Raw genomic sequence first — 7,764 nt, 5'->3', positions numbered from 1 at the left:
TTCTAAAAGTCACATTCTTCTAACCAGAGCTAAAGGGAAAATGACTGGAATAAGATGAGACCCATGCAACATTAATTGTCAGAAGCCCAAATGGACATTTGCTTTCCTTTAGAGGCTGAGACAGAAAACTAAAGCAGCCATGCAAGGTTCTCCAGGGACCTGAAACTGGTGGGATGGAACTCTTGTTCCATAAAACCAATCCATTGGGATCTGCTCGAGACTTGGCACATAGGAAAACGAGGCATGGAATAAACCCAAGATTATTTTGAGAGGACGCTGAAGGCAGGAAAGAAAGTTGTGATGGCTATTCTTGGTTGTCAATTTGACCACATCTGTAATTAATTAGAACCCTAAAATGGTTGGGCACACCTGTGAGGGACTTTGGATGATTTAAATCACTTGTAGTGATAAGATGGCCTTCTAATCTGGATCATTGGGGTGGGAAGACACATATTTAATATGGATCTTTTGGGACTGGAAAACTCAGTTGAAATCTGGGCCCCACATTCTGCTGGAAGCCTATATAAAGAAGAAAGCCTTTCTTTCTTCGTCTGCTTGCTCTTGCCTTCACTAGCCAGTCCGTTACTTCAGTGGCATTAGCACCCTCTTCTTTAGTACTGATGTATGCTGAAGACCAGCTGAGATGCCCAGCCTCATGGACTGGTTAACCACTGGATTCTTGGATCATCCATTCAAGGGCAACCTTGTTGGATTAGTTGAACCACGGCCTGACAGTCACTCGAATAAATCTAATAATAGCATGTGCATGTGTGTGTGTGATGAGGGGACAGAGAGAGAGAGAGAGAGAGAGAGAGAGAGAGAGAGAGAGAGAGAGAGGGAGGAAGAGGGAGAGGGAGAGGGAGAGGGAGAGGGAGAGGGAGAGGGAGAGGGAGAGGGAGAGGGAGAGGGAGAGGGAGAGGGAGAGGGAGAGGGAGAGGGAGAGGGGAGAGAAAGTTAGAGATTCTGTAAATTCTATTACTTTAGAAAAGCCCGACAAACATAAACGTTTGTTTTCCATAATTAGACAGATAGAAGAAAGTAGGAGTTTCTCAAAGTCCTTATAATGTAATAGCCAATATGTGTGAACCGGAAATGAAGACATATCAAAGAAACAAAATTTTTCCTAGTAAATAATCCTTCATCCATCCATTCATTCAACAAATCTATGCTAAATGCTAACTACAGAGTAGTTGTATGTAGTTGTTGTTGAATTTTCCAATATATACTAAACACGAGACTTTATAAGGTAAAGGAAGACATATGGAGAAACCTTCCAAAGGAAAAAATATTCAACGTTCAATTGAGTGCCCAGTGTAAAATTAATTAACCGAAACTGAGACAGCTTCATACACTATTTTTAGAAACAGCTGAGTCTTCTCTGCAGCTTCATTAACGTACAAGTAGAACAGCAAACAGAATGTATTTAAGGAGCACAATGTGAGAAGTTTTGACACATGTCTTCCTCAGTGAAACCCACACTGCAATCAAGATAACGAGCACATTCCTCAGCTCCAAAGTTTCCTCGTACCCTTTTATAATCCTTCCTTCTGCGTCTCCCAGGTTTCCCACTCAGGCAGGAATTGGTCTGCACTCTACCACAATAAATTACTGTATATTTTTAAGAATGTAACAAAAAGGAACCAAAGTCTAACTATACTACTTCATTTACTTTTTTCTCATTCATAAAAAAATCATTTTAAACAGAATCAATGTTCTAGTATTTATCAATCATCCATTCTATTTTTAATTACTGAGTTGGATTTTACAACATAGAATCATGTCAGTTTGTTTCCACATTGAACATTTGATGAACATTTTGCTCCTTCCTGGTTAAAGGTATTTTAAAAATGTATATTCTATAAACATTCATGTATAATTCTTTTAATGGACATGTGGCTCCATTTCCCTTGACATTTACCTAGGAATATAAAGGCTAGCTATGATGGTGAATGAATATTTAATTTTAAAATAAACTCCAGATGGATTCTGAAAGTGGTGTACCATTTCATAATCCCATTATCAGTGTCTCAGAACTTTAGGTGCTCTGGTTTTGGTCAGTTCTTACATAGTCACTATTGCTAAATATGGCCATTCTGATCAATACGTATGGCATTTGGGTTTAAATTGCATTTTCCTTCTGGCTAAGAGCATTTATCTATTGGCATTTATTTGCAATCACTGTATGGCAATGTGCCCAAATAACCTGTATTTAATTGCATTACTGGTTAATTATTGACTTTTACATATTCTTGATACAGTCACAAATTTAAGTTTTTCTGCTGATAATCTTTTCTGAAGACATGTGTTGCCCACACTGACTTGAAGAAAAACAAAAAAAAAATAATTTTCGCTAAAAGTGGGTATTTTTGTAATTTGAAATTTAAATAAATCTATGACAATTCCAAGATTTTCTCCCATGTTTTCATCTATCACATTTTTATAGTTTGAACTCGTATACTTATGGTGATGATCCAATCATTTATTTTCAGTGCTGGGGATAGATCCGTTTCAGGATGGACTTCAACTCACAATGTAGCCTATTCAGAATTAGAGAGTTGGCAATATTCTTGCTTCAACCTCTCAAGTACTGGAAGTGTAGGTATCAGATGCTGACACCAAGTTATATAGGTCAATTTAAAAGGGAACACAATTATTGAGTTGTCTCAATTATGTATTATTTACTTAACACTTTCATTTTTCTCCGTAGTGCTTTACAACTTAAACGTATAGGTCATAAACTTTTAAAATTATATATAGCCATAGTATTCAATATTCTCTGTTTCTTGAGACCTATACGTTTATAAAAAGATATAGTGTTTTAGGAATACTGTAATATTTATCACATTTTTCTATTCTAAATGCATTTCCTTGCTTTTCTTGCCTTATTGGCCTACAGAGAGCTTACACCGTCATGTCAGATATAAGAGGTGAGATTGGGACTTCTAAGATAAGGAGAAATAACTTAGTCTTCTTACGCCATGGATGTTGTCATCTCTATTAATTTTTACTACAGTGAGGACATTCCTGTCTACTCACATTTTTTATTTTATTCATAATCAGTGTTAAATATTATGAAATGTTTACTATGTTTTGAATTGAGAATGTGGATTCAGTGGAGGAGCAGCATCCTCATAAAAGCAGGGGAGAGGGGGATGGCACAGGAGGTTTGCAGAGGGGAAACCAGGAAGGGGGATAACATTTGAAATGTAAATAAAATAACTAACTATAGAAGATTTTTAAAAATGAAATAAATGGGAGAGAGTGTAGGTTTCTGCTTATTTTTAACATTCTACCTGATTCCAGGGATAGAGAACACTTGCTTATAAAGCATTGCCCTTTAATTGTAGAGTTGGGTTCTAAAAGTGGCTATAAATACTTTTCTTCAATTTTCTTTGGAATTGGGATTAAATCTCAAATGTTTGGGAGAACTCTCCACTGAGATCTCAAGACTTGGGAATTTTACGTTATGTACTAATTTCCAGCTTGTATGTTCAAACAACTAGTTCTCGTTTTATTAGTCTCCAGGGATTTGTGTTTTTCAAGAAACTTCTCTATTTCACATAAGTTCTCAAGTTCATTAAGGAAAAGCTGCCATATTGCCCTGGGCTTCAAAAATATGTCCAGAGTCTGTAGTGAAGTAATCATCACTCATTCCTGATATTTGATTGCCTACATTTTCATGTGCTTATGTATTTTATTAAACACCAAGAAGACATCCTTATCAATTTCTGTTGAGGCTTGTGGTGTGTTTATAAAAAGATAAAGAGAGGGGGGATATGTTCTATGGAGGTGTGGTGAGGAATGGGGAAAGGGGTTCCTCAGCTGGCCCATGGTGAGGCATCTCCTTTCCCTGAGGGACCAGCCACATGATGGTATTATATAAAATAGTTTATTCAGGGCATGGGGAGGGGGGTTAAGAGGATAGTAGGGGGAGAGAGAGAGACAGAGAGAGACAGAGAGGAGTAGAGGAGGCCGGCCATGAGCACATGGAGATGGGGGTGGGGGTAGGGAGAGAGTAGGGACTGTAAGGCAAAAGCAAGAGAGGAGCAGGAGACCAAGAGAGAAAGGAGGAGGCAAGCAGACCCTTTTACAATGTCAAGCATACCTGACTATTGCCAGGTAACTGTGGGGTGGAGTTTAGAATGCTAACAGCTTGCTCTTTTGCTATGTATTATATGCTAATACTGTCTCCCAGAGAATGTGACCTTGTGACGTTATGTGACCTTGCTCTTTAAGTTAAAACTCTTGGTTGACTGAAAAAGCCAACAACAGTCTATAGCTTGGCAGAAGAGAAGTTTAGGTTCCTGGGCTTAAAGTCTGAGGAGGATCAGACAGCAGGTGGAGAGACAACAAGACACCACAGGGTAGGTGAATCATGAACACATGGCCGGCCATGGGGGCTGGCCAATTGGTGTTAGAGGGACCCAGATGGAGTACAGCAAGTGATAAAGTGGGGTTACTCTAAAGGTAGTAGACTCTTAATGCTTAAAAGCTATGTGCCCAGCCCTAGTGCTGAGTAAGGCTAATTATAAACATAAAAGTTTTGTGTCTCCTATCTGAGAACTGATTGATCAAAGGCGGGGTAGAAACCCCTGATTGAAGTTAAGTATTTCTACAACAAAGTATACTACTTTTTAGTACGATTATTTCTCCATTTTGATTGCATTAATTTATTTAAATAGCTGTGTACCTTGTCACTCAGTTTTTGACTTCTTGAAATGCAAGCCCAGCGTATGTGAACACCCCCATTTTCCTGTTTGTTCTGCAATAGCAGGATTTGTTATAATAAACTGTCCTCTATACAGTACGTTGTCATCACTGTGCAAATTTTCCTAATGCTTTGTCCTAAACTTCATTTGCTTCTGCACACTTATCAATGTCTCCTTAATTTCTTTCTTTGTCCCATGGGTTATTTGTAAATTTGTTATCTAGTTCCTAAATAGTTGACCATTATTCATGTTTTCGGTTCATTAATCTAATGTTTATACCACATGTAGTCTAAAATTCAAATGTCTCGGTGACAATTATTTTATCACAGAAATGTTTGTTTTGAAAAAAAGGTTTCACAGGGTCACAGTTATCGTGGTCTCTACAATTTTTTTTCATGTGCACATCTGCCATTTCAGATGCGTTCTCATCCACTGTTGATGTAGTTTCATTTATTAAGTTTAATTTAGTATTTTTTTTCTGCGTATGAGAGTTTTGTCTGCACCTATGCATCATGTGCATGCTCGGTGTCCATGGAGACCAAAAGAATGTGCCAGATATTGTGGGACTGGAGTTATTGATGGTTCTGAGCTGTTATGTGATTGGTAGAAATCTCACATGAGTCCTCTGGAGTGGAGCAAATGTTCTTTTTTTTTTTTTTTTTTTTTTTTGTTCTTTTTTTTCTGGAGCTGGGGACCGAACCCAGGGCCTTGCACTTCCTAGGTAAACGCTCTACCACTGAGCTAAATCCCCAGCCCCGGAGCAAATGTTCTTAACCACTAAGCAATGTCTCCTTCATGTCTGTGCTTAACAAACTCAATTCCCCTTCATCTTTTGGAGCACTTGGCTTAAAATTATAACTCCTGCAAGGTTTCCTTCTGATTCTAGAATTCCCTTTGTTCTATTTGTTGCTGCTGACTGAAATATTTTCTTGGTTCTTTGTTTGCTCTCACGCTTATGTTCGAAAGAGAGACTGTACCTTTTACTCCTTTGGATGCTGGAGAACATTTTCCTCCTATACATACCCATCAATTTGTCCCTGTGCATAGTTAAATGACATAGAATCAATTTGATTATTCTGAAGTTGGCTCTTAAAACATGTTTAAGGTGATGATACAGAAAAGAAAATTAAATATCAGACTAGTTTTACTTCACAATAGAGATAATATCCTTGAAAGTATTCTACCCAATGATTCAGAATTAATAAAATTATTTTCACTCTGGATGATGGTAAACTGCTACTGTGAGCGCCCCTAGGAACTGTTCGCTGTTCTGCTACATGGATGACTGGATGACACATTTTCTTAACCCTGGATCCTGGCATCACAAACAAGCACTCAATAGTCAGTCTCTCTCTCTCTCTCTCTCTCTCTCTCTCTCTCTCTCTCTCTCTCCCCTCCAATTAACATAATGGTCTTTGACTTTGCCATATTCTTGTCATATTCTCCTTCTTCACTGAAGGAGCTAGAATATTCTGCCTATAGTACTTTTTGCTGATATTGCTTGGCAATTTGGAAAAAGTTACCTAGAGCAATATTATACAGATGCAGATACTCACAGCCAACCATCAGACTGAGCCAGGGATGCCAATGGAAGAGCTAGGGGAAGGACTGAAGGAGCTTAAGGGGATTGCAACCCCATAGGAAGAACCATGTCAACTGAACCACCTAGAGCTCCCAGAGATCAAATCACCAACCAAAGAGTACACATGCAGGGATCCATGGCTCCAGATACATATGTAGCAGAGGAGGGCCTTACCTGACATCAAAGGGAAAGGAGCCCCTGGTCCTATGGAGGCTTTATGCCCCAGCATAGGGGGATGCTAGAGCAGTGAGGTAGGAGAAGGTGAATGGGTGGAGGAACTTCCTCATAGAGGCAAAGGGGAGAGGGGAGATGGGATGGGAAGGTTTGTGGAGGGGTAACCCAGAAAAGGGGATATCATTTGAAATGCAAATAAATAAAATTATTAATAATAAAAATACCAATTTACCTTGCTTGTTTCAACACATCAGTTATCACTCTCTGGCGATGCCCAGCGTCCCATGTTGACCACATTTCCGATACACTTTATTATTTGGGACTGGGGGATATTATCCTCTCCATTGTTCCGTCTTGGCAAAACGTAAGTCATGATGTCAAGTGGGACTTAAGGGTTCGTTGGAAAGTCAGTTGTGTTGGATGGCATTTTGCTGGAGCAAACATGTGACTATGTGTTTTCCTGAAGTAGACACAAGTGAAAGGATGTTTTGCTAAAGCAAGGACATGAAAAGACACATGAGAAAGGGTTCTTCTCTAACAACACACACGGACTGGTCCACATAATATTGCATAGCTCCTTTTGTTGGAACTCCACAGAGAGCAAACATGCAAAAATCTTCTGGTGGTATACCTCGATTTGTTGCTTCCTCAAACTCGGGCTGATTGGCAGTGATGTCAGCTGAGGTAGACTCAGGAGGATTTTTGCTAAGTCCAACTCATGTGCTCAGGCAAGACATAGCAGGACAAGCCCCACTGAAGGAGGGGCTTGGCTTGCTTGTGTAGCCAAAAGCTTCTTAGTCTCTCTTCTGCTCATCTTTGATCTGATGAGAGAGGCACAACTGAGAACTGCTCTGGGGATTCCTGTTGGCCCTGGTCTCTCCAGCTGACTCATGCAGATTTGGCTGAGGCCTCACTCTTTCTGCTAAGTCATGCCACCACTGCTGCCATCTGGACATACAGAACTGGACTGCTGTTATATCCGTGATTACAAGTGAATCAAGCTGTCACTGCTGACCTCTGAACTGAACCTCTGCTTTCCTGACAATGCAGATGGGAGTTGCTCCAAAGAACCTTTCTAGACAAGTCCACTTCCCCTGTATCCTTTCTTTTCTACTTCCTCTGGTGGGTGGTGAGCTAGAAGGGAGGTTAAAGAGTTTAATTAAGAGCCATCATTAAAAGTAGGCTTGAAAAAGTTCAAGCAACAGTGCTACTTCATGACATCTTTGATGTACAACTGAAGTTTCTTGCTCCGGTTTGTAATTTGTCTTTGATTATTCCCTGACCGTTAAATTAATTTTA

This window comes from Rattus norvegicus, chromosome 10, assembly GCF_036323735.1.
Source record: "Rattus norvegicus strain BN/NHsdMcwi chromosome 10, GRCr8, whole genome shotgun sequence".
Classification (NCBI taxonomy): domain Eukaryota; kingdom Metazoa; phylum Chordata; class Mammalia; order Rodentia; family Muridae; genus Rattus; species Rattus norvegicus.
Note: the sequence above shows the minus strand (reverse complement) of the source record.